This window comes from Kogia breviceps, chromosome 17 (genome assembly GCF_026419965.1).
Source record: "Kogia breviceps isolate mKogBre1 chromosome 17, mKogBre1 haplotype 1, whole genome shotgun sequence".
Lineage (NCBI taxonomy): Eukaryota > Metazoa > Chordata > Mammalia > Artiodactyla > Physeteridae > Kogia > Kogia breviceps.
In genome coordinates, this window is record NC_081326.1 from 41,889,163 (window position 1) to 41,916,959 (window position 27,797).

At 45.2% G+C, this 27,797-nt stretch overlaps 1 long non-coding RNA gene across 2 annotated transcripts in view; it reads right to left on the reverse strand.

Annotated features, from left to right (window-relative positions):
- The window catches only part of LOC136792890 (uncharacterized), a 73,813-nt gene that overhangs the window by 40,319 nt on the left and 5,697 nt on the right, over positions 1-27,797 (reverse strand). For both annotated transcript variants that reach the window (XR_010837466.1, XR_010837467.1), the window contains exon 2: positions 1,885-2,093. This is a non-coding gene — a long non-coding RNA (uncharacterized lncRNA). The remainder of the gene's footprint in view (positions 1-1,884; positions 2,094-27,797) is intronic.

Here is a 27,797-nt window from a genome sequence, read left to right on the forward strand (position 1 = left end):
GGGCTTAGTTGCTCCGCGGCATGTGGAATCTTCTCGGACCAGTGCTCGAACCCATGTCCCTTGCATTGGCAGGTGGATTCTTAACCACTGCGCCACCAGGGAAGTCCTTAAGTAATTATGTTATTAACAATATTTCTACTGTTAATCTGAAGTATACCTATAATAGGATAAAGCAAATAAGCAGTTCACTTTAGGATTCAAGATTTTCAGAAAAAAGAGGAGAGAGGATATATTTTCTCTTTAAAAGAAAAAAAAATCAATATATATTTCCTTTCTCAGTCTGCTGAAAAGACCTAGAGACAATGACCTACCTAGGAATAATGAGCACCCCTACGGCCCAGAGTGTTGTCTCTGAATACCATTTTCCACTAAAAGCAATCAAGGTATTTGTGAAATGGCTGATTTCAGGTTTGGAGCAGGAAATGTTCAAGATGAGACTGGGAAGCAAGGAAGATATTAAAGATTGTTGAGATCATACAAAAAAGACCCAGAAGCCAACTTGGAGGGGCTCCTATTGACCAAAGATGGGACAATTTGAGCATCAAAATAAATAGTAATTGCAATGGATTGAAACAAATAAAAAATATTGAAATCAAAACAAACAAACAAAAAAATTGAAATCCCTGAGTTCATAATAATAATTAACTGGTCACCTGTGGAGTATGCTGGGGAAATAGAAATTTCAGAAATTATTCTGAAAACTTATAAACGGAAAGAATAAATATTTATTCTACCTTTTCAGGTAGCCAAATAGTTAATGTGGGAAGGTCTTTATAAGAATTCTAGCCTAGAAATGAAGAAGGAATTATAGAATCAGAATATGACCATCTTGTAGCCCCAACTGTACAAGGGATGAGGAAATAGCAGTGACTGCTATCACAGTATACTCTCTCAATATCAATGGCTGCTAAAACCCTTAGGTGAACAACCGACAGGGCACTTCATAATGAATAAATCAGGCTGATAATACCTTAATACAATAGTCAATCTTAAGATTACAAAAAGAGAAATGTCGAAACATTGCATGCCTTCTAATACGATGCATTTAGAAGTCCACACCCCCACTCATGAAGTATTCTTCCAAAAATGGACTGGAATCTAATCAAGCCTCAGGATCTAACTAACCATAGTTTCCAGGATATAAAGGGGACAAAAGAACATGTTACTTGACACCATTGGGATGAAGTCTACAATATCCAGAATGTTGCCAATAAATTACAAGGAAAGAAAAGAGGGACGCATACCTATAAATGTTGAGCACTATAAGACATATTTGACTAAATTCAACTTGTGAACCCTGTTTGAATCTTGATTTAAACACACTGAAATTTTTTTAAAAGACAACTGAAAAAATTTAGTGACTATTTGATGATATTAGGAAATTGTTGTTGAGTATTAGCTGATGTCTTTTGCCATTATGATAAGAATTCACTCTCTGACCTGGCATTTAGTACCTTCCATTTGAGCCAAAAGATTTAGTTTACGTTCTAGATGTGCCACTTATTAGGCTATGTATCCCTGAGGAAGTCATTCAATGACATGGAACCATCTGTGAAATGGGTACATCAAAATTTACCACCTTACTAGATTTTTGCAAAAATATAAGACAATGAATGTGAGAGCACTATATAAACCACATAAGCCATCTCTCACAATTAACCTACACAATTCCTTTAGGCATACCTGAGTCTTTGCCTTTATTCGTGTGATTTCCCCTCACCCAGAGTATCCCCTCTGTCTTGTCTGCTTATGGATGTTTCACCCTTTTTTCTACCCCCAGCTCAAGTTTCACCTTCTTCATGAAAACTCTGTAACCAATTCAGCCCATGGTGATCTGGGCTTTGCTTACCGCACCCTGCTGTGTACTCCTACAACTGCACTCACCTTCAAGTCCAAGCTGTGGGATGATTGGGGGGGAAAGTGGTAGACTCACTGCCAGTCGGATGGTACATCAAATGCTGGTCTTCTTCCCCACTTTGCCTGCTACTATTTGCTTTTCAGAGTTCTCAAACAGTGTCCCATGAATTCTCTCCCAGTTGTATATCTGCACTTCATTGGGAGAGACAGGGTGCAGTGTCCTTATTCCATCTTACCTGGAATGTGAACACAGTACACTTACTTAGATTCATCTCAGAACTCAAGTACAGAAAAAGGTAGTGATGAATTTATGCAGATTTTAAAAATTAGACTCTTAATTCCTCTCTTTTACCCTGGCTACTGAAAAGCTCAGAAAAAAATGATTTGGCTCATATAATCAAGCTGCAGTGTCTGGCACACAGGTGGTACTTAGTAAACATTAACTGATCTCTACCTATCTGTCTATTCTGTTATCCCCCAAGAGCTAAATTTACGCTCAGTAGAAGAAACCTTTGTCAGTCTGGTTTTGGGATATAATTTTCCTCATTCCCATGCCTTTTATTACTTGGCTTTCTTGCAGTTCTGTGTTAGTAGTCTGGGGACTTATTTTTACCATACTAATCTTGTGAGCTGCCTCAAATTCTGTTTGGAAGTAGTCGAGCCATAAGTGAACAAATAAATGAAAAAAACTGTATTCATGGAATGCTTCATATTTCCAAAGCTGCTTTCATGCCTGTTTCCATAGTTCATCCTAAAAATCAAACAGACAAACAAACAAAACAACAACAACACCAACAAAAAAACCCCATGTGAAAGCAGAAGAAAAGGTAGCACATGCCTCCTCTATGGAAGAGAAAGCTGGCATCCAGCCAAGACAGGCTGGCTTCAGGATCCTCTGGCACACATCCTGCTCAACCAGAGATGAACTATTTCACATTTTTGTCTTCTGTTGAATGTTGTACTAAGGCTAAAAGCAGTTTGGAAGCCACACTAGAGAGCTCCAGGTGTCCGCTGGGACTCCATGCCTTAGAAACTCCAAGACAAGGACTTTCCACCAAGCCTTCTTTTCTCAGTCTGACCCAGACCTATAACTGGTTCATCCATCTCTTGGGATCCAGGGACCCCTTAGAGATGCTGGATGCTTGATGTCACTTGAGGAAGCATAATACTAGTTTCTCCGCCTTCCATCTGACCTAGAAAGTTGACTCACAGCTGGCCTTATACACAAGAGGAAGCCCAGCCAAGACCAGAAGAGTTGCCCATTTAATTACAGCCTAAATTGTCAACTTATAGACAGAATCACGAGCAATAAGAAATGCTCATTGTTTTAGGCCACTGAATTTTGGGGTAGTTTACTATATAGTACTGCTAACCAATGCAGGAGCTGAGCACTGAAAGAGCCATTTCTCTACCATTTCTTGGGATATTGGAAGCACAAGGTTTTAGTGGTACCAATCATCCAACAGAGACAGGAAAGGATGGGGACAGTTGTAAGTAGCAATACAAGGTTATGTCTCTGGGGACACTGATGCTCTTTCAGCACTTGGCAGTGACAGGAGTAGCCCAAGCAGGAAGAGAATGGAATAAAACAGGAGCCTATGGAATCAGCTGGAGAAGCAGTCTTAAAACTATCTCCAGGGACTCCCAGAAATATTTAGGAGAAATATGAAAGGGCCGGTGGTCTTACAGAGTAAATATGGTTGAAGCCAGATGGATCACATAATTTGAATATTAATTATGAGGATTCGCTTGTTGAACTTTTTTTTTACCTCTAAGAAATTATTTAAAGACACTAGAAGTAAGAAGTTTTCATAAACGTATTACACACGAATTCTTCCAATGAGTAAAAAAAGAAAAAAAATCAAAGAATTCTGTATTTTGTCTATATTGCCAATTCCTTGGGGATAGTTAAGAATGAAAAATGAGAAATGGGTGCAAGACTGACAGCATTTACCACATGTTCTTTGCAAACAGCAAAACATAAAGTGTACAACAATAAATATGAAGTTATTGTGGCAGAGAAGTCTGATTCTTGTTCATACTTGGTTCTCTTTTCCTTCCAGGCTAGCATGAGGGTTACACATCTCTGCTCCCCTTCTGTCCGGAGAGGCCATGTGACTGGCCAATGGGTGGTGAACAGCAGTGATCCTGTCACTTCTGAGCTGAAGCATTTGCTTGTTGGTCTAAGACCCTCCACCATTCTCTACAGCACAGACTGTAAAGCTGCAGGATACTTAGGCCTCTGTCCGCCTGGATCACTGAGTCTCAACATGAAGGGCATCTGTCTTAGAAGCCACCCAGACCTGCAGCGGGTATTGCATGAATGTGAAATCAACTTTGGTTGTGCAAACCACCAAAGACTTGGCATTGCTTGTTCCCAAAGCATTTCCTGACCCAGTCTGACTAATAATATTGAAGGGCTGAAATTTTAAAAGCCTGATTAAAAGAAAAAAAAAAACTATTGATGCTGCAAATAAATTACAAAAATGGGAAAAAATTGTTGTGCTGTTGTTGAATGCAGATTATACATGGTTTAATTTTTGGCAAGCAAGGTCTAGTGTTCAGAGGAACATCCAAGAAACTTTATGAGTATGAACATGATAATGTGAATTTTATCCATTTGGCAGAAATCAGAGGAAAATTTGATATTATGGTAGAACGTTTGTGCATAATATAAATATCAACACCAAATAACATTGCAACTATTTGGGGGATGAAATAGAAAACTAAGTAATTAAAATTGTGGCAGATGCAATGAATGAAATCAGTCTGAATACAGTAAGAAAAGCTAAATATTACTCATTATTTTGGCTAGAAACCCTGATGAATATGGAATAGATAACAATTTTGTTAGATTTGTAGATTCCCAAAATGCAAATATTTCTCTATATAAACATGTTTGGGGACTTTTTTTTTCCAGAAGTTGATACAACTGAAGAAGGATTATAAACAGTGTCAGTAGACCACTTACAAAAACAATCAAGAATAAAATAATTTGAGGGGCCATGGATATCACAATATGGCAAATATGCATGGAAAACACGACAGATTGAAATAGATGATTCTAAGAAATAATTCTAGGGCATTTTCTGTTCCTTGACTGGGTATTTTAATCTTGGTAGTAAATGGTGCAATAAAAGTCTCTTCTGACACCACTGATTTTTTTTTTTTATGTCATCCAGGATCTATACAACTGCTTTTCAGTTTCACTGAAACCTTGTGTATTAAAAACACATTTACCAAACATAAATTTGAAACATTGTCAAATGCATGATGGAAAAGTTGAGTTTATGCCATTATGGCACTAAAAACTCAATTAGTGACTCTAAGCAATTCTTTTTTAGAAAATGTTGCTGTATTAATAAAGACATAGATTGTAGAATTCAGGCCCAAGTTACGCTTTCAAAAACATCCACTATTAAATTTATTTGCTCAGGGTTAATTTGGCAGGATGTTTTAGGTAAAATTAGTGCTATATGCAAAATAATACAGTAGCTGAAATTCAACATATTGTCCAAAGAAGCATCCAAAGAAGTTGTGTATCTGTGGATACTTCTTGGGGTGACTGGGTGAAAGCGTGAGGGTTTTCTCCTGCTGGAACCTAGAGAAGGTTGTGGGATCCAGACTCAGGGTGAGGGAGTGTGGTCAAAGCACCCCCTGGGGGGAGGCGAGCCTGCCTTGCAGCATGGTAAGCAGGAGACCAATCCCCGTGGAAGGGCCTTTGCCACTGAGATTCTGGAAATTTTATGTCCACCCACCAGTGAACAGTGATCTTTTCTGCACAGACTCCTGTCATCCCGGGCCTTTGGTGAAACTTTGTCCAACTTCACAGCCTCAACTTAGGTCTCCACTCAAGGTAAGAAGTGCAGTGTGTTCACAGCAGCCTGGCACGCAGTGACCAAGCAGCAGGAGAGAACAAGAGATGTAGTGAGACGCTGTGAGAACAGCTGGCAGAGGTGACAAGCCAGCACAGTTCCTAGAGCAGAGCTCACTACCGGCACACAGTCCTAATGACCAACAAGACACGTTGTACACCACCATACCGAACCGTGGAACGTGTTTGATTCAGTCATTTCAGTCCAGCTCCACAGAAAATATTTTCTCAGTAATTACCATGGGGCGGACCCTATTGTAAGTTCTCTGTGTGTATTTTTTTTTTGCGGTACGCGGGCCTCTCACCGCTGTGGCCTCTCCCGTTGAGGAGCACCGGCTCCGGACGCGCAGGCACAGAGGCCATGGCTCACGGGCCCAGCCGCTCCACGGCACGTGGGATCCTCCCGGACCGGGGCACGAACCCGCGTCCCTTGCTTCGGCAGGCGGACTCTTAACCACTGAGCCACCAGGGAAGCCCCCTCTCCGTGTGTATTAAATAATTTAGTCCTCAGCCACCCTATCAATGTGCCCATTTTACAGATTAGGAAACTGAGGCCCAGAGAGGTTCTATTTCTTAGCCTAGGTCAAATTAAACGGCAGACTCCTGGGACCTTAACCCCAACATTCTCTCTCCAGAGTTTACATGCTTAATCAGGGTGCAACAGAATCTATGTATTACCCTTATAACTAAAAGGCTTACCAGAGTGTTCTGAGTTTTTAGCCCTGAAATACACACACACACACACAATTTCCCCCAAGAGACAAATCCAAAAGCTGCCACCAGCTTGAAACTGCTTCAGACCATCAGGGTTTCAGGAACATTGACCCCCGCCTCAGGATATGACCCCCGTCAGCAGGGTCACACCATCTTCCCAGTAACAGCTGCCCCTGCTCATCTGCCTCCCCACACAGACGTGGACTTCTCTACCTCTCAGGGTGGGCTAAGAGCCTGTCAATGCCCCACAGCTGGCAGGAAAACCAACCGCCAGCCCTCAGCAGAGGCAGTGGGCATCGTGTGCTTGGGAAGCAGGCAGGACTTATAAGCACACGTCCCCTGTTGGGGACGGATGGGGAACCAGGCTTCCAGAGGCTGAGGCCCTGCAGGAGCTGCTTAGGAAGGACCTACCCTCCCATCCCTACCAAAGCTCTGGCTACATCTTAAGACCTGACTTGCCGAAGTCAAGGGACACCAAATTGAAGGTGACCAAGTTGTACTGGTTTGCCCAGAGCGTTCTTGGTTTTAGCACTGAAAGTGTCACATCACGGAAAGACCCCTACCCCCCGCCGGGCCCCAGCAAACCCTGTCAGTTGGCATGCTAATGAAAGTCGAAATCAAGGGGAACTCTTTTCACCATAGCCTCAAGCCCGCACATTTCTCCCCCTCCATGGAAGCCAGGAGCTGCATCAGGCTACAGAGCAGTCCCCATTGCTCTCTGTACAAGGGGACGTGACATCTCCCTCAGAGCACCGAGGAAAAGGCATGGAGGACACAGGCCCCAAATTCCATCCGCATGCTCCCATTTCCCCAGAGGGCGCAAAAATTTGGACCCTGCGAGACGGAGATGCTTGGTGGCTGGAGTCACTCCCAGCCTCGGGCAAAATTTCCAGGCTTTTCTATCTTTGGATGCGGTGGCAATATTCTCCCTTCATTTCAGATCCACATGGCCCAGGGTCAGAGACATGAGGACTTGTCCAGAGTGTCCTTCTCTGTGATAAAGAGACCACAGATTTAAATCAGTGAGTTAACGTACAGGTGAGAAAACATTTGGCACCGTTTGACTGCGAAGGACGAGAAACTGTGACCAGCTCCAAGGTGCCCTCTGTCCCCAGTGGATTCTCCTGAGAGGTCTTGGTCCTCAGCACAGCTACAGATATTCACTGTATATAATCCAGACCCCTTCTAATGATATAAGTAAATCAACCCTGGACATTCAGCAAAAACAAATCACTAGTCCATCAGAATCCTTGGGGTAAATTAGTTCAGCAGACTGGCCTAGAGACATACACCATGACTCACCCTCACCCAGTGTAAATAAGGGAAGATTAAGCACAACTTGACTGAATCATACTGAAGCTTGGCATAGCTCAACAAACAGATCAGCCTGAAATCTCATATTAGGAACACATAATCTCATAAAATTTATGACTGTTATTGCTCACCACATATGTTTCTGGGTTACTGTGTGCTGGGCTCCGTGTAAGCTGCTTCACTGGGGTCTTGAGGGGCCTGCCTTCTGATCCACAATGTATTTCAAGAAAGAAGACACGTTCCTGGTTGACACTCTTTGGCCTGATCCTCAGCACGGCCTGGCCACGGCAAGGACGGGGACTGGAGGGGAGATGTTGGCAATGGGGCAGGAGGCTTACACCATGCCCCAAGCAGGCCCCTCTGCACGCTCTGGTTGAAATGCTGGTGGGGAGACTGGCAGGCAGTCTTCTTTCCCTTCTCTAGGCCTCAGTTTCCTCCCTTGTTCAGAGAGGGTGGTAGAATTAGATGATCTCTAAGGGCTTTTCAAGACTTACTTTATCAGGGTGTCTGAAAGATCAAGGAGACAACTTATTTCGAGAAAAATCAAAACCAAAATGTCATCAGTTGAGATCAGTAGAGCATAGGGGTGCAGGAGGTGTGGGCATGGCTTTCTGAAGGCAGGGATGGGTACAGGAGGCTATGGAATGCTAGCCTGAAAATCTGGGAGGGAAAGGTAGATGGCCAACTGCTTTGAAAGGTGTCTGCTGCCCAAAGCTAAAACATTCAAGGAATGTTTTCTAAACTTTCATCCCCACTCCACCTTCTACTGCCACTTGATCTAGGTCTTCTTCCCTCTGGGCCTAAATGCAACCTCAGGATCCTTCTCAACACAAAAGCCGACACCCATCCATCAGATCCACAGGTGAGAGAGAGCTGCTTTCCAGGCCAAATGACCCTGAGGCTCCTCTGGGTCCAGGAGAAGAGATTCCGGGTCTGACTCTAGGGACTCAGAATGCAACCAGTGAGGAACAGAGCATGAGAGAGGGAGTGATTTCCCTGCAGTGAAGGGTCCTCACTTGCAGGAGATGATCACTGAGGTGGAAGTTCAGCGACTCCAGTGATGAAAAGAGGCCGAGCCCCTGAAGCCCTTGACTCACTTGCTGGAGCGCAAAGTTGGGCAGGAGATTCGGGGGCCCCCAAAGCCATGCAACCCACGTGTTCTCTACTGTCCCTCACTCCTTCCTCCGTGCATCCACCCCGGCTCCATCCTCACCACTTCATCTCAGCAAACTTATGCTCATCCATATGCCTTCCCTGCCAATAGCCACGGTATGACCCTTCTGACCCTCAGGCCCTCTTCCAGGCATTTCCCGCTCAGTTTCCAGCACTGTCAACCCCAGCCAGAAAGAGTTTTGAACAGGAGAGTAACCTTTGGCTTTCTGGCTCGTTCATTTTCGTTACGATTTTCACAGCCAATTCCGGGAAATCTTCTACACTAAAAGCCCCTATTCATCATTAGATTTGATTTGAACTCTACTTCTGTTAATATTTTGCCTTTCAAAAACGAAAGAAACAAAATAGTTTTGGGGGGAGGAGTCAAGATGGCGGTGTGGGAAGACACGGAGTTAGCGTCTCCCCACAACTAGGGCACCTGCTGGCCGCTGATGGGGGACTCTGACGCCCAAGGAGATGGGAGGAACCCCACAGTGAACTGGTAGGACGGAGGGGGACTGAGGGGGGAGGAGAAGTGGAGGCCAGACAAGATCAGCGCCTCTGAAGCGGGGGAGACCAGGAGAGGCAGGTGGGAGGGACTCCGCGGGAAGAGCGGGAGAGGAGCGCAGTGCTTGGCCCACTGGGGCCGGGGAGCCTGCTGGGCTCCCAGGTGAGGTGCCCTGACCCCTGAGACCAGGGGTGGGGGGCACGCCTGGGCCCTGAACCTAAGCCCCACTCCCCACGGACCCCAGAGCCTTTTCCAGCCCTGTGGTCCTGGGCATTGGCCCCGCCCACTGCCCAAACCTCACCCTGGCTTAGGCCCCGCCCTCCACAGCCAAGGCCTTTCCCCAACTCCTTTTTTTTTTTTCTTTTTTCCCTTTTCCCTCTTCCTCTTTTTTACTATTGTGGTACTGATGTACTTTCCGGTTGTTGATTCATCTATATTTTTATTTTTACATTCTTTCTAACATATCTGTTAGTTTCCTAGTCTAATTTTATTTTTTACTTTGTTATCGTTCTCTTTTGTTTGTTTGTTTTTTGCCACCCCACGTGGCTTTCAGGATCTTGATTTGCGAACCTGGGTTCGGGTGGAAGCTCCTGCACTGGGAGCTGCGAGTCTGAACCACTGGACTAATAGAGAACCTCAGACCCCAGGGAATATTCATTAGAGTGAGGTCTCACAGAGTTCCTCATCTCAGCACCAAGACCCAGCTCTACCCTATAGCCTACAACCTCCAGTGTTGGAAGCCTCAGACCAAACAACAAGTAAAACAGGAACACAATCCCACTCATTAAAAAAATAAATAAATAAAAAATAAGACGGCAAAAAAATATGTCACAGATAAAGGAGCAAGGTTAAAAACCTACAAGACCAACTAAATGAAGAGGATATAGGCAAGTAATCAAGACACTATGGTACTGGCACAAAAACAGAAATATAGATCAATGGTACAGGATAGAATGCTCAGAGATAAACCCACGCACATATGGGCACCTAATTTACGACAAAGGAGGCAAGAACAAACAGTGGAAAAGACAGCCTCTTCAATAAGTGGTGCTGGGACAACTGGACAGCTACATGTAGAAGAATGAAATTAGAACACTCCCTAACACCATACACAAAAATAAACTCCAAATGGATTAAAGACTTAAGTGTAAGACCAGACACTATAAAACTTTTAGAGGAAAACAGGAAAAACACTCTTTGACATAAACCACAGCAAGATCTTTTTTGACCCACCTGCTAAAGTAACAGAAATAAAAACAAAAATAAACAAATGGGACTTAATTAAATGTAAAAGCTTTTGCACAGCAAAGGAAACCATAAACAAGACAAAAAGACAACCCTCAGGATGGGAGAAAATATTTGCAAATGAAACAACAGACAAAGGATTAATCTCCAAAATATACAGACAGCTCACGGAGCTCAATATCAAAAAAAACAAACAATCCAGTTAGAAAATGGGCAGAAGACCTAAATAGATATTTCAGCAAGGAAGACATACAGATGGCCAAGAGACACATGAAAAGATGCTCAACATCACTAATTATTAGAGAAATGCAAATCAAAACTACAATGAGGTATCACCTCATGCTGGTCAGAATGGCCATTATCAAAAAAGCTAGAAACAATAAATGCTGCAGAGGGTGTGGTGAAAAGGGAGCCCGCCTACACTGTTGGTGGGAATGTAAATTGATACAACCACTATGGAAAACAGTATGGAGGTTCCTTAAAAAACTAAAAATAGAACTACCATATGACCCAGCAATCCCACTACTGGGCATATACCCTGAGAAAACCATAATTCAAAAAGAGACATGCACCACAATGTTCATTGCAGCACTATTTACAATAGCCAGGACATGGAACCAACCTAAGTGTCCATCAACAGATGAATGGATAAAGAAGATGTGGCACATATATACAATGGAATATTACTCAGCCATAAAAAGAAAGGAAATTGAGTTATTTGTAGTGAGGTGGATGGACCTAGAGTCTGTCATACAGAATGAAGTAAGTCAGATAGAGAAAAACAAATACTGTATGCTAACACATATATGGAATTTAAAAAAAAATGGTACTGATGAACCTAGTTGCAGGGCAGGAATAAAGAGGTAGACATAGAGACTGGAGTTGATGACAAGGGGTGGGAGGGCGAAGCTGGGGAGAAGTGAGAGTAGCATCGACATGTATACACTATGGAATGTAAAATAGTTGGCTGGTGGGAAGCAGCAGCAAAGCACAGGGAGATCAGCTCGGTGCTTTGCGATGACCTAGAGGGGTGGGACAGGGAGGGTGGGAGGGAGGCTCGGGAGGGAGGGGATATGGGGACATGTGTATGCATATGGCTGATTCACTTTGTTGTGTAACAGAAACTAACATGGTACTGTGAAGCAATTATACTCCAATAAAGATCTATTTAAAAAAAAGAGCTGTTGAAAGTCATAACGTAACATCATAATATTTAGTTAAAATGCAAAACAGAAATATATAAATTTCTAGATGGATATCCATTAAACTGATAAGTGTTTAATTGTGGGAAGGAGATTGAAATTGGATGTGTGGTTAAAGCAGTATATTAAGATGAACTAGGTAAATCATTATTTGTGACAATAGCAACATAAAGATATATAATGTCTTTATCTAACAATATTCCTGGAGAGGCTTCAATATGAGAATCTCATTCTTTTTAACTACCATGTAGTTCTCTTGGTATAGCTAGACCACAGTTTATTTGATCATTCCCTTTTGATGACTTAGGCTATTTCCAATATTTTGGCTCTTACAATGTCACAATAAATGTCCATCTAGGCATTCTGTGCACATGTGTGCATATATCTCTATTGTAATACAAAGCAGTGGAATTCTGGGTAATATGGTATGTGCATATTTTTATGGGTTTGTTATGTTTTTCCTTTACATTTGTGAAAGCTATTGGGGTATTAGAGATATTTTCCCATTATCTGTCATGGTATTGCAAATATTTTTCTCCCAGGTTATTTCTTGGTTTTGGATATTTAATATTTTTTTTCCTTTACAACTTCTGGATTTTCTTTCATGTTTAAGAAGATAATCACATCACAAGAATATATAGTTTTTTTCTTAATTTTCATTGCAATGTTTTATTTTTGTTTTTCACATTTTCATCTTTAATCCATCTGGGATGTATTTTTGTGTAAGTGGCTAGTAGGAATCTATGTTCATTTTCTTCTGATTGGATAGTCCATGTACTTGATTCTTAGGTTAAAAAACATCCTTGAAAATGTGTAAAATCTTTCAATAAAAATGCTTATAGCTAAAAAAAGAAAAAGAAAATAGTTTTGTTTTGTCCTGATTGTAACTCAGCTATCAGCTGGGGACCACCCTGACCCTCGACATCTGTGAAATGTCTGTGGCAGATTGTATTTCCCCAAAATGGTCACAACAGTATTTTCAATCCCACAAGCTCATTCCAGATCCTCCATCAAGAGATGGAGCCTGTGTCATCTCTCTTGATCCTGGGTGAGCCTTTCAACTGTTTTGACTAATAGAATGCAGTAGAAGTGACATGGGGTGACTCCCAAAGCTGGGTCAGAAAGGCAATATACCTTCCACCTGGCTCTCTCTCTCTCTCTCTCTGTCTCTCTCTCTCGGGACACATGCCTTTGGAGCCATGAATGTAAGAAGCGCAGGCCCCCTGAAGAAGCCCAGATGCAGGTACCATGTGGAGAGACCTCACAGAGGTAGAGAGATATTCTCAATGAGCCTCAGCTGCTTGAGCCTCTCCAGCCTTTGGCACCAAACACATGAGCGGGGAAATATTTGCTATGACTCCAGCTGCATCCATCTGAATGCAACAGCAGGAGGAACCTCAAGCGAGAACCACCCAGCTGAGCCCAGTCAATCCCCAGAACCATGAGAGAGAATAATAAATTATTATTATTGCTTTATGCCACTAAGTTTGGGATGGTTCGTTATGCAGCGATTGATAACCAGGGCAGTTCGACTCAAGCTTGAGCAATTCCATGCCCCATGGAACTCAAGAAGCTTCTCATGATTTCTGATGATTGCTGTTGGAATAGAATGGATTGTTCATTGTGGGCTATGTGTCCTCAGATGCTGCCTCTGTCCTATCCTACATTAACTCTTAAGTGAAGTCCAGCCCCAGTTTCAGTTCCCAAAACAAAAATCATTCATACTAAGCATTTGAGTGAGTAGTAAACTTCATGGAAAATTTAAGGAGACACTGCCAACCAACAGGCCTCTGTCCACTTGCTGCCTCTTCTCTGCCCACACAAACACTTCTCCTCATTCTCACCCTGCCACTCAGGTTGCTCTGGGAACCCAAATTTTTCTCCTGCTATGAAGAGTATTTCAGCTTCCCCCAAGCTTCTCATCCAAAATGTCTACACTCAAGCACATCAAGAATCCAGCCTTGGACTTCCCTGGTGGTGCAGTGGTTAGGAATCCACCTGCCAGTGCAGGGGACATGGGTTCAATCCCTGGTCCAGGAAGATCCCACATGACGTGGAGCAACTAAGCCCGTGCACCACAACTACTGAGCCCACATGCCACAACTACTGAAGCCCGTGCACCTAGAACCTGTGCTCCACAACAAAGAGTAGCCCCCACTCGCCACAACTAGAGAAAGCCCATGCACAGTAGTGAAGATCCAACGCAGCCAAAAAAAAAAAAAAAAAGGTGCAGCTTGCCATTAAAAAAATAAAGAATCCAGCCTTTACTGGAACCTGTTGAGATTATAGGTGGACAATTTTTCTTATGTGCACATGCATTGAAAAAAAAAAAAAGAAACGTTTTAAAGAGCACACAGATTAAAAAAAAAAAAAAAGTAAAAATTGCTCCCAACTCCCATTATCCAGAGGTAGCTACTATTAATGTTTGTGATAAATATCCTACCCGTACACCACAATTTTACACAAATGGGATCACACTATCCTTGCTGTCCTATATTTCCCCCGGCATCATTAGTAGTAATAATAGCTTTACCATTTATTTAGCACCTGGTATGTACTTGGTAGCTCCATAAATGAGACATCATCTAATCCTTAAAACATCCCTGAAGTGTATGTCCATCACCATGACCTTCTTTTTCCTAAGGGACCTCGGCGAGAGGCAGGGCTAGGATCTGAATCCAGGCCCACCTAACTCGAGGTCCTGTGCTCTTTCCACTGAAGCATAGGATCCTCTCTGAATCCTCTTCCCAAACCTACATACCACTGGGGAAAGACTACCCCGGCCCTGCATATCTTGAACCAGACCTAGCACCCTAACAAAGTCCTGTCTCTCTGCAAAGTGTTCAAAGCTCCCTGCGGTCTGTGACTCTCTCATTTGCCTGGTGGGGCTGAATCTCTGAGACAACAGAGGGTCTGGACCCACATGAGGGGCAGAGCAGAGCCAGATAAGGGCCCCCTCCGTCTCCACATCTGCTAGATCGAGAGGACTCTGCTGTCTTGAGAGTCTGGGGGTGGCCTCCTGTGAGTTCAGCATGTATCATCTGCCTCCACCCCCAGGAATGTTTGTCCTGAGTCATGAGGGCTGCATCTGTCAGGGCCAGCTGTATGAGGAGGACATGCCTGTGGGGAGAGTCTGTGCTTGTTTCCTCAGCCCTCGAAGAGACTTTGCCAGGTGGGACTTGCTCTTCCCTGGGAAGGAACATGCAGCGTGTTCTCTGTCATCCTTCCCTGATAAGCATATTTTCCAGCTCCAGGGGACCAGCATCTGCTTTGTCCCCTTCCAGAGGGACTCTGGGTGGGCGGGCAGGGTAGGAGAAGCCACGCTGAGTGTACTGTAACCCCAGAAGAGGAAGAACAGCCTCCAGGGAGAGCCTGACCTTTCCTTTGACAGTTTCCATGAGCCATGAGCTAACTGTGAAGGAGAATTCAAAACTGGATTCTGTTATCAGTCTGTCCCACAGCTGTTCTCGCAGCTGCTGACACTTAAGGCAGGCCAAGGGCAGCGAAATCCTCCTCATAGCCCCCAACCTGAAGGTGGGCCCTGCCTTGCTGGAGTCTCCCTTCCATGCAGGGGCTGTCAGACACTCACAGTTCAGGGTAGGAGTGAAGAAGTCAGGCTTGGAATCCAGAAGCCCCAGATTTGAATCCTGGCTGTCTACTTATTAACTGGCAACGCTAGACAATTGGCTTATCTTCTCTGATCCTGGGGTTCCTGATCATCTTCGTTTGGTTTCCTCTAGAAGCTGACCGTGAAAGAGCAATTCTAGTGCCAGCAGTTTGATTGGGAGGTGATCCCAAAGGAGCAGCAGCGGTCGAGTGGGCAAGGAAGGAAAAGAAGCCAGCGGGAGATGCATTATCAAGAAAGTGGGCAAAATTGAAGCTTAATCCCACCGGGGACTCTTGGAGATAGGTGTAGAACCAACATCCTGAAGTTATCCACCATCACCCCCAGAGGCAAGGGAGCTGGGGTACCAAACCACCAACTGCTCTCAGTTATCGATTAGTTGAGGGCTGGCCCTGGGGAGGGAGTCAGGGGTGATCCTCTGTCCCTCTGGCCTGCTCCCTGCACAGAGAGAGCAGGTTCCCACAGCCAGAGAAGCCCTGCGGCAGAGTCACAGTATAGGCCAATGAGATGAGAGGAGAGGTGTGTCCCTTCTTCTTTCCTTCTTTTTCCCAGCTGATACACAGACAAATGTCAGGAGATGCAGCTGTCCTCTGGAGATCCTGAGGTAACAGCAGGAGGGAAAGACTGAGACAATCACACAGAAGCCAGCCCTGGGGTCCTTGGGCCATAAACAGGGCCTCCAGACAGCTGCCCCCAGACTGTTTGTTCAAATGGCTGCAGTTGAGTCTTCTGTTACTTGCACCTGAATGCGATTCCTCACTGAAAGGTGGGGGGGCTCTGCCTCTTTCCTGAGGAGCTGCCGATTGGTAAACAAGACATGGTTTATCTAGTTGTCCCGCCACAAACGAGCAAGCACACCTCTCTCGGGTAGCCCAAGTCCAGAATTAAACTTGGCACTCCCCTTCTGTAAAAGAAGGGGGATGGGTCAGGTGATGGCAAAGGTTGGTTCCAGCCCTGGAATCCAGCATGGAAGAGGAGGCCATGGTGGGGGCGTCCTATGAGCTCCAGCCTGCCCTCCACTCCAGAGGAGCTTGCTAAGGGGGTGAGAGGCCCAAAGAGAGACTATCCCGGCTGTTGTTACCTCTTTCACCAAACTTCTGGGCAAAAGGACCACTGGACAGGCAGTGAGGACACACCCGGCAGAGGCTTTAGGCCTGGAGGAGGTCAGCAGGCAAGTGGAAGGACTGATTGGCAATGAAAGCCGAGGACTTGAGGGGCTGTACGGTTTAGACCTGGAGAGTGGGTTGCCATGAATGTACGTGTGGTGGGGAAACATTTACGGAGCTAATTTTAGAGACTACACAGTAGCAGATGGGGAAGAGGTATCTTCTTAACCTACTGGAGATTTGAAATTCAGAGAGGCGCTCTTCTGCTGGCACACACACGTGCGTACATGTGTGCATGCTGGCGGGTGTATGTGGGCACACACGTGCGTGTATATGTGCGTATGCGTGCCTGGGTGGTGTGGCTGCTAGCTCCTTAGCCTCCAGGCTGGTTGCGAGGAAGCCTTTATGATCTCACATGTCAGCCTGGGGGCTTTAGAACCTCCAAATGGCACTTGCCGTTGCATGGAGATGAGAAGAGAAAAAGGAGCAGCTAAGTACTCACCTGATGCCAGGTGCTGTGCCAGCTCCTACAAATACATTACACTCACAGTGAGCCTGCAAGGCAAATCTGATCTCGCCCACTTGACAGACTTTGAAGACAGGGCTTGATTGAGACACAACTCAGGACTGGCAGAGCCACTCACTCTGGGTTCTGTTCCTGCAACTTACAATCTGCACGGCCATGGGCACGTCACCTAACTGTTGAGAACCTCAATTTACCAACAGGAAAAGAGGGGCACTTTGGAGTTGGAGGCACATTTGATCATTCCTACTCTGCTCAGTTCCCCATGTTACAGTGAGGATGGAATTAAATAACACGTGTGAATTTTTTTTTAAATCGTCAAGTGCCATGACAATGAAAGGCTTATAATTATTTTCCACAACAATAATAATAAGCTAAATTTGATTCTGGCATAAAAATGCAAATAACTGAACTTCAGTGATGTAAAACAGATCAATCTGGGGAAAATTATACCCCATCTGCATTTCACAAAGCTAGTGAACATACACATTGCCACACCATGAGAAGGACTAGAAAAAGGGAAATGTTCATTAATTCAGTAAGTCTGCCCAATTCCTGTTGACTCAAAGGCACAACAACTTATTCATGAATAACTCTGCTGGGCTTAGGGGAAGATTCAACGATTAAAATATACTCTTAAAGCCTTTAAGAGACTTGAAGCGATCATTTGTATTCCAAATTGGTCTCACTGACACGAGCTCTTTAAAATGTTAGATCACAACATAATCCAAAGCCAGAGGCTGGCTGGCAATACTTCTGCTGGTTTTATAAGGTCGAGCAAGGGTTCCCGTTCTGCTGAGACAATAGGCTGCAAAATAAGCACTCATAACCAGAGTTTAGGGATCTAATCCAATGAAGTCTTCAATCAACTTAACCTGATACTGCTTTGGCAATTTTTCTGGACCAGTCCCGAATTTAGATCTTCTGTCCTATTATCCAACAGTGAATACCACTGTATGACCCAATTTTGAGTCTGAAAGAAAATGCCCCCTGTTGTTCTGTGGTCTTCTATTTTTCCTATCGTGCAGCTTGCCTTATTTAAGCCTCATAAACATCAATGACCCGAAATTCCTGCCCCTATTTTCTCACTCAGGACCTCACATCCCTAAATTGTCTACTAAGCCCCATGCCCCCATCCACTCGGCTGAGGCTTTCTGGGAAGCCAGTGCTCATGGTGGCCCGTGAACAATGCTATTTTGGGTGAGAGAGAGGCACCATCTCTTGGAGCAACTAAAGTCAGCATACCATGAGATGTGAGAGCAGTGCTGGGTTCAGTGCAAAATAAGAAGAATGGCATCTCTCATGTCTTGTGGGTGAGCCCCAAAGCAGCTTGGCTTGTACCCAGAGTGCGTTCAGCTTCCTCGTGAAAATATCCCCCTTGGCTTTCTTTCTAAGCCCTCTGTCTACATGAGGGCCCATGAGGCACAGACCAGTCTGCCGTTCCCTCCATCCTTCAGTCTCTCCCTCTCTTCCTTCCTGAGCCAACTCTGCCACCAACTCCTCCCAGGCTCTCCAGCCAACAAAGGCCCTGTGCACGTTGCTTCATGTAAACAGATGCTCAAAGTTGGACGGGGGGACCATCAGTTCAACCAACAGCCAACCTCCAAATCCCATTTTGGACTCAGCTACAACACGCTGCAATGTGAATTTTCGAACTCCAGATTTTCTGTCCGATTTTAACCCATGTGGCAAGCCATGTGTTTCAATTTTAAGGCTTGAAAAATACAGTCAACATGGCTCTGAGGCCTTGTACTGGCCTTAAGTCCCTTCTGACTCATTCACAGCTGTCTTCAAGCTCAGGACAATCTCCTACACCTTCTCTGCCAAATGCCTTCTAGGCCAGGCTGAGTGAGGGAGGGAGAGCCTGGGTCTCTCAAAGACCCTCGGTGGTCCCTTCCTTGGCCAGAGAGTGCCACACCTCCAGGAGGAAAGAACCAACCAAGTCAGAGGCCCAACGATCATATTTTGTTTAGGATAGAAGGCCATTGAATCAGTCTCATTTATTTTCTCTGTACTGTCTTTCCTTAGTTTTTCCATGTTATTTCTAATTTGGGCTGTTAGAAATGGGGAAAAATTAAAAATCACTGATCTAAAGATAATAGAATGTCTTGGTGGTTATTGCATTAAAAACCAGCCAGCTAAAGTGGGTTTGGAAGACCTCAGAAGTCAAAGCTGGCAGAGTCTACAGGCCAAGGAGCAGCTGTCTTGCTGAAGGTCCTGCCTCCCTCCCTAGTGAAAACATGTAGAAACATATGAGTCTGTCCTCTTATCTCCATCTCCTTCTAGAAAGAATGGGATAGAGGTATGGCATTGCCCTTTGGATCAGGGATTTGCCCAGGCACCCCTAATAGGTGGACCTTATCTACAGTGTGGCCCTATCACCCTTTGCTTGTCTGGCTTGCTCATGAGCCTTAATGAATATCTGTTGAATAGAGAACTGGGATAAAACATATTTTGGCTGCCTCAAATGCTTTCCTAGAGAATTAGGTATGCATGTCTGAATGGGTGGATATAGGGGTAAAGAAATAAATGAACACACATGGACTTCCCTGGTGGTGCAGTGGTTAAGAATCCACCTGCCAATGCAGGGGACATGGGTTCGAGCCCTGGTCCGGGAAGATCCCACATGCCGCGGAGCAACTAAGCCCGTGGGCCACAACTACTGAGCCTGCGCTCTAGAGCCTGCGAGCCACAACTACCGAAGCCCATGCACCTAGAGCCCATGCTCTGCAACAAGAGAAGCCACCGCAATGAGAAGCCTGTGCACTGCAAAGAAGAGTAGCCCCCGCTCACCGCAACTAGAGAAAGCCTGCGCACAGCAATGAAGACCCAACGCAGCCAAAAATAAAAATAAATAAATAAATAATCTTATTTTAAAAAAGAAATAAATGAACACTCAAACTGTCACTTAATGAATGATATGAGCCACACCATTTATATTTCTATCTCTCTTTGCTGACAATGTATAGTTTAATTAATAATATTAAATGTGTCTATGATACTACTCCCCTGTGTTTTCTACCATTCCTCTTACATCTTACCTCCAATAAGTTCCTCCGAAACACACACACACACACACACACACACACACACACACACACACACACATTCACATGTTTCCTAAGAAAACAACCATCACAAATGGTACAGGTGCTATAGGAACAAGAAGGTAGGGAATAGTGCTTCTTCGAAGTGCTTCTTTTCAATTAATAATTTACCCTCAGATCGATCGTAGCTTTGGTACATCTCAAGGTCCCACAACTGGGAACATAATTACTGGTAACATAACTTTACAGTGACATTTCATTATTATAATTAATTACATACAAATAAAGTATCCACCATCTCCCCCCCACAAAGAAGTTTGGCCAATTTGTTTTGATAATTAGATAAGGCTTATTTTAAATTCAGCCAGCCAGCCACATCCATTTTTATGTGCTTTTTAAATGTAACCCACATAAATTTGCGTGTCCTCATGGCCCTTTCAGCTTTTTCACAGTCAAAAGAAATACACAGTCAACTCTTAAATCCTTGAGGATTTAATGGAGATTTGGGGGTGGATTTTCTAGATGAAGTGGCACGAGGATTTTTCATTATCTTAACTGTTCTTCTTATGAGAAGCCACCAACCTATGCTCCACTCCCTTTGAATGCAATGCAATAAAATCCTTCATCTTATTACAACTTTTCTAGAGCCAACAAACCAATTACACAATTCCCTTTCAGAAGTACAAAGTCTCAGTCAAAATAGAATATTGACCATGGCTATGACATCATAATGAGTCCACTCCCCACCTCAACCCATCTCCTCATTCAACCTGCATTCTCCTCTCTTCTCCTTCCCCGTGCAGTTTGGAGACATGGCAATTTAAGGTGAGGGCATGGTGCCTCGGCAGTCTGCCCCCTACCCCTACTTATTACATCATAAGTATCTGAGACCACCTGCCCAGCCTCTCCCACCAGAGTCTCTGCTCCTTGGAGGTCTCTACATAGTTACAAACTCAAATTTTCTTTCTTGCCACAAACAAAACACACGCCACCTACTCCAATGTTCAGGGCAGCCTGAGGGTGATGCTGTCTCACTCATGCTGAGCGCTGAGAAATGCCTCTCAGGTGACCAACATTACCCCTTTGGGAGCAAATTCAAGGGCACTGTCTTCACCCTAAGTCCCAGGTTGGATCTGGGGTGTATCTCTCTTTTTTAAAAAAATTTATTTATTTAATTTATTTATTTTTGGCTGTGTTGGCTCTTTGTTGCTGCGCACGGACTTTCTCTAGTTGCTGCGAGAGGGGGCTACTCTTCGTTGAGGTGCTCGGGCTTCTCATTGCGGTGGCTTCTCTTGTTGCGGAGCACGGGCTCTAGGCGCGGGCTTCAGTAGTTGAGGCTCGCAGGCTCAGTAGTTGTGGTGCACGGGCTCGGTTGCTCTGTGGCATGTGGGATCTTTCCGGACCAGGGCTCGAACCCGTGTCCCCTGCACTGGCAGGTGGATTCTTAACCCCTGCGCCACCAGGGAAGCCCCTGGGGTGTCTCTTGAATGAGACTAAGGAAGCTGCTCTCCCATCCATCTTGCACTGCCCCCCAAACCCATCCTGGCTGCCCTAGTTTACATCCCATTATTCCATCTTGCTTCCAGAAGGTGCCATATTGCCTTTTTTTGGTTCCTCGGTGTGATTAGCCATACTAACAGAGGGAATTAGGGAAGTTTCTCCAGGTTTAAGATCAGATCTCAAATTGTTCAGGCGCTCTTTGCTAGAAGTTGCTGATCGTTCTCCCCCAAGGACCGATCCAAGTGCTCCTCATTATCCAAGCCTGCTTCTATGGCCCCCTCAGGATGCCTTGCTATAGCAGCTCCTCCACCTGCAGCATAGGAGAACGTTTGTGCTGCTGGTAGATTCCTAGTTATGAACTCAATCTATAAATCCTAGCTTCCCTGCCCTCCCACCCTTAGGATGCCCTACCGTTAGGCCAGTGAGACAGTTGACCACTAAATCAGAGGCCTGGTGGCTTGAGAGCTGCAATAATCTCTGCTGTTCAGTACTCCATCTAACAATGCTTCTGTCCTGCCTTCAGTGCTTGCCATGTCTGAAACCTTCCAAGAACCACTAACACAACTCAAAGTCCTTTTCTCTGGTTCCTTGCATGGAACTTCCTGTGAATTTCTTATGTTTCTAGTAGCAATTAGCTTGTATAAACAGTTCAAAGGCGACTTGATTGCAAGCCTCACAGTAGCAGCCCTGCAGAGCGACAACTTTGAACTAGCTCAAGTTTGCTTATCATTGACTTCCTCACTCCTTGCATAAAGGTCTCATTTCTTAAAACAGAGTTGGGCGCGTCTCTGAGGATTAGATTAAATGCTAATGTCCAGTTTGCAAGTTCTTGTAGGCGTCCTCCATTTAACCAATTAGAACGACCCCGCATTTGTTTAATCCTCTGTGTGGTGCCACCTGTTCTCTAAAATTCTAATTGTAATGTCAGAGAAGTTTCCATCTTTCTCTCAGGCTTTCCTGTGCTATAGTGCTTATACCTCATTCACCTACATTTGTTTATATTACGGTTCCAACGCTTCGGGAATCCTAGAAGGTATATCTGTGGCTCAGAAAATGCCTATTATTTTAATCTAAGAAGCAGAAAACTGTGCCTTAGGCAAAATCCCACTCAGGCCTCTCAAATCTAACCTGCACAAAGTCGGATCCACTTATGGCCCTTTCTACATGGGGTTACATTTTAAAAGCATTACTCCAATCCAACTTGGAAAGAATGGAGGACATTTGTGACATAAACCGGCTAGCTCTTCCCCGAACCTGATTTCTCTTCCTCCTGGCCACACAGCTAGATGATATTTCCCAACCTCCCTTGCAATTAGGAGTGGTCATGTGACTGGGTTCTGACCAGTGAAATGCCAGTGGATACAATGGGTACCGCATCTAGGCCTAGGCTCTAAAAACATCCCACATCCATTTCCACTCTCTTTCCCCTTCTCCAGTCTGAATGTAGATAAGCTCTGCAACATTGGAAGGATATGTTGAAGATGAGAAGGAGCCCAATTCCCTGAATCACCACTTGTAGGAGAGCTGCCCACCAATTTACAACAAATATTTTGGACTTTATGTAAATAAGAAGTAAACTTCTGGGCTTCCCTGGTGGCGCAGTGGTTGAGAGTCCGTCTGCCGATGCAGAGGACACGGGTTCGTGCCCCGGTCCGGGAAGATCCCACGTGCCGCGGAGCGGCTGGGCCCGTGAGCTGTGGCCGCTGAGCCTGCGCGTCCGGAGCCTGTGCTCCGCAACGGGAGAGGCCACAACAGTGAGAGGCCCGCGTACTGAGAAAAAAACAAACAAACAAACAAAAAAAGAAGTAAACTTCTATCATGTTTGAGCCATAATACATTATATTATACTGGTTGGCGTCACCTTAACTAATAGCACATCACACAAAAAAACCCCCTTCTTCAAACATCTTCTCACCTCCTCCTTCCCAACTACTTAATCACTGTCCCCTTTTGAGAGGAACTGCCCACACCCTCAATACTCTGAGAAATAAATCTACCTTCCATCCTGACTTTTATTTTGAAGGGCGGCTTTTAACCTTACCCTGGAATTTTGATACATTTAAAAACCTTCCTGCTGACACATCAGTTTTGCTTAAATCAGTTAAATATGTTCTCCAAAAACTGTAAACTTCATCCCATTCCAGACTAAACAAGACAGATGATTTTTGAAACTCCAAAATAATCTAATAGGAAATAATTAAAATAATATGGTGTTATTGTACAATGATTATTAGAAAAGCATTATTTCTTGTATTAATCAAGATAGGATAGACTCTGCTTCTAGGAAACAACCAACTCCCCTCAAACCTCAGTGATATTACCCAACCAAAATGTATCTCTCAAACATATAAAGTCTGCTTCGGATCCAGGAGACTCCAGGGCGGCTGTGCTCCATAGGGTAGCTCAGGGATCCAGGCTGCTTTGATCTTGTGGCACCATCATCTCAATATGTATTTCCATAGCAGGGGAAGAGAATGCTGTAGCGCCTAACAATGGCAGAGCTGTTAAATGCTCTGGCCCACATAGGACCCGTCACCTCCAGACAGAGTGCGTTGGCCAGAGCAAGTCACACAGTTCCTCCAAACTTGGAGAGTGTGGGGAAGGAAAACACCCTTCCATATGCCCAGAAGGACAGGAGAATTGGATATAGTGAGCAGTAGGTACTAGAGAACTCTACCTTTGAAACTTTTTATTTTGGTTTCTTAATATTTATGCTCTGAACTTCTGGTAAGTCCAAATTTTTTTTCCAAAACAAGTCGTGTAATTTAAACTTTTTTTTTGCTAAGTCATTTGGATTTCCCAACTCCAGTTAGTCAGAGTGAATGCAGTGTAAGGAAATGTATTTCCTTTAATAAAAACAAGAGCAAAGGAAACAAGAATCTCAGGAGGATTGAGCTTTTCTCAGGAGACATGCTGACGGGGTAGGCCTGGGAGGCCAGTCCGGGGTGGGAGATGGCCAGGGTAGGAGGCATTTCTAGCATCGTGTTCCCCACATCTCCTAGTCCCAAATCACATAGCTTCCTACCGTGATAAAAATATCCAGAGCCTCTGTCATTTTAGCAAGGTTTAATTAAAGCTGCCCTAAATTAAGAAAATCTAGTCATTGTTTGCATTCCTAGATGCCTATGTTTAGTTGAGTCGCACGTAAGCAAAGAAATGAAAAATTAGCTTAATTTTTTGGCTGCAGGGAAGAGTGTGAATTGGTTTTCTGTCGCTTGTGGGGAACATCTTGTGTCTTCCCTCAGCTGGGTTCCTCTGATGGGATTGCTTCTCCCCACCCTCTTGAAGGTCTTTGAGGACAAGCTGCTGCTTGGCTCTAACCTGAGGAAACCTCAAGAGGCCACAGACAGACCAGCTCAGGTTGGGGAACTCCTCCTGAGAACAGCTGTGACCCCGACCCCAGGCCTCTGAGCAACCGAAAGCTGACGCCAAGTGGGTCCCTTGTGGGCGTTTGTCACCCCTAGGGCTGAGCTGAGCACTGGAGGGGGGTGTTCGGAATCCTACTTCCTGTCTCGAAGAAAATGAATCAGGGAAACTTCCAGAATCCTTGGGGTTGGGGGGGGGGGGATGGCTGTAGAGAGGCCATGAATTAGGTGTCTAAGAACAAACCTCTAGAGCCAGACTGTCTTGCTTTGAATCCCTACTCTGTCACTGGTGGCTCTGTGACTCTGAACAGGTTTACTTCACCTTTTGTGCCTGTTCATCTTCAGAAAATCATAATATGTACCCCAAAGGGTCATTATGAGGATTAACCTAGTTCATAGATGTGAAACCCTTAGAAGAGTGCCTGGCTTATGGTAAGTGACCAGTAAATGTTAGCTTCTGTTATTATTATAAGGGGGCTCTATCTACCCCTGGGAACTCCCACTTGGTTGCCTGTGGCAGCCTCCTGGACACTGTACTTCCAGAGCACCTCCCTGTTCAAATACTGGAGAGCTTTTCATGTTTATTTTAAATCCAGGAAGCTGATTGCCTTGATGGACCAATGTGTAAGGAATGTGTGATCTGCAGGTAGGGAGAACTGTAAGAAGGATGGGACCCCATTAGGTATCCAGGGTTTGAGTCCAACAGTAAAGATGTGGGAACAGCCTAGAGTGAAGAATCTTTCAGCAAACCCAGAGCAGACTCAGGCCCTGGGGTAACCATGGAAACAGGAGCCCACAGAGGGACGGGTAAGTGGGTGGAAGGATGGATCCATCAATGGGCAATGGATGGGTAGTTGGGTGGGTGTCACTTTCACAGAAGAGTGAAGGCCTGTGGGCTGCAGCTATGAGTACCTCTGAGCTGTGGGGAGCTACGGGGAGGTGGGAATGTGTCCGAGGGTAGACAGTTGGCCATGGTAAAGGACAAGCAGGCCAGGGCAGCAACGGAATCTCTCCCTGAGAGATTTCCCCCAAGTTCCCAGCCTAGGGAAGGAGTCGAGATCAAAGGAGGAGGAAGGGAGTGGGTTTTCAGCCTCTGCAGCTTCCAAGTTGGGTTTCTGGCCTAGAGAGTCTTGACCTACCTAATATCCTTTATTCCCTGCTTCTTCTGCCTAATTCTCTGCTGCTTGTAACCAAGAACTGGGCCTGACCTTTCTTCAGACCTGTGGTGTGGTTCAGGGCTGAACACGTCATTCTGAGAAAAGGGAAACAAAGTCTTATCTGATGCTGAGAGATCATCCCTCAGTTCCAGCTCAGGACTCCCCTGGGCCTGTGTCCTTCCAGCTGGGGATACCTTCAGCTACCCCATGGTGAGCAACGAGTGGGGACTCTCCAGGGCTCCCTCCTCCTGCCTTGGGAGAAATGGATGCGGATATCCACCAGCATCTACTTTCCCACAGGCAAAAGGGAATGCTGATGCCCCCAATTTCTCTTCTCCCGCCTCTCCTGGTTACATGGGGCCAATGACTGAGTTCTGGCCAAAGGATTGTGGGCAGGAGAGAAGTCTGCCCCTTCCAGACCTGGCCATGGAAACGTCTCATGCCATCCTCCACGCTCTCTTCCCTCATCTCTCATCTTGATGTAGAGGATCCCAGGGAAGGATTCCAAGGCCCTAGAAACTGACAGAGCTCAAGATGGAAGGAGTCTGGTTTCTGGAATCAGCGGGTGGAAAGCTGCTCCCAAACACCCAATTGAACTACAATATGAGTGAGAAATGATACTTTCATTAGGTTAAGCTACTGGGATTGGGGGTTGTTGTTTACAGCAATTCGCCTACCCTAATTAATCTTGCACTTGAGATCGTTAAGAGGCCAGACTCTGGAACCAGAGAGATATGTTTGAGTCTAGACATCTCCCTTCATGGACATCAGTAAAATAAGGTTAATAATGGTACCCAAGGGAGAGCAGGAGGCAAGCAGAGAGCTTAGCACAGGGCCGATCACAACATAAGCACTCAGTAATTGGTATTGGTCTTGGTTAACATTTTAAGCACTTGCTATGTGCTAGGCCTCCCTCTACTGCTACCCTCACCATCATCACCCTCAGCTTCGTTTCACCACTGTCTTCATCTTCTTCGGCCATCTGCCGTGGCGGGTGGGTGCTGAGATACCTCCGTCCCTGGGCACAGGTGAGGGCCTTGAGGTAAACCCTCCTGATCTGGCATCTCCCTTGGGCCCAGAGAGTAGGGCCAATGGGAGGGGCTGGGGGCTTCAGTCCAGGCTGTCAGTCACCCAGAGAAGGGTCAGAGAGGAGGGACAGCATAAATGACATGCCAGAGGCAGATGGAGAGGGAGCTCCTGGGCCGCTGGGGCTCAGACTCCACACTGTGTGCTTTGAGGAGGGCCTGGGGTAGAGAGGAAAGACAGCCAGACCCCAGAGGTGGTCAAGAGTGAGGCTGGAAGCCAAGCTGTCCTCTTGTTAATTTCCCTTGGGGCGACCTTAATTCTACATTTAATCAAGTTTATCTTAATTTTTTTCTAGCCTTGCCCCAGGATGTTCTGGGGAATTCAGTGAAGGGCCCCAATGGAGCAATACCCATTACACCACTTGGGTATACCTTGGGAGAGTCTCCCAAGGAGATGGGACTTGGAGGAGAAGGTGCAAGATGTGGGACCTCACAGTCCCCTATGTAGGCCAGCTCTGGGGCATCTGGTCCCCTTTGTAATAAGGAACTCAGAGAAGAGCCCTTCAGAAACAATGTTCTCTCC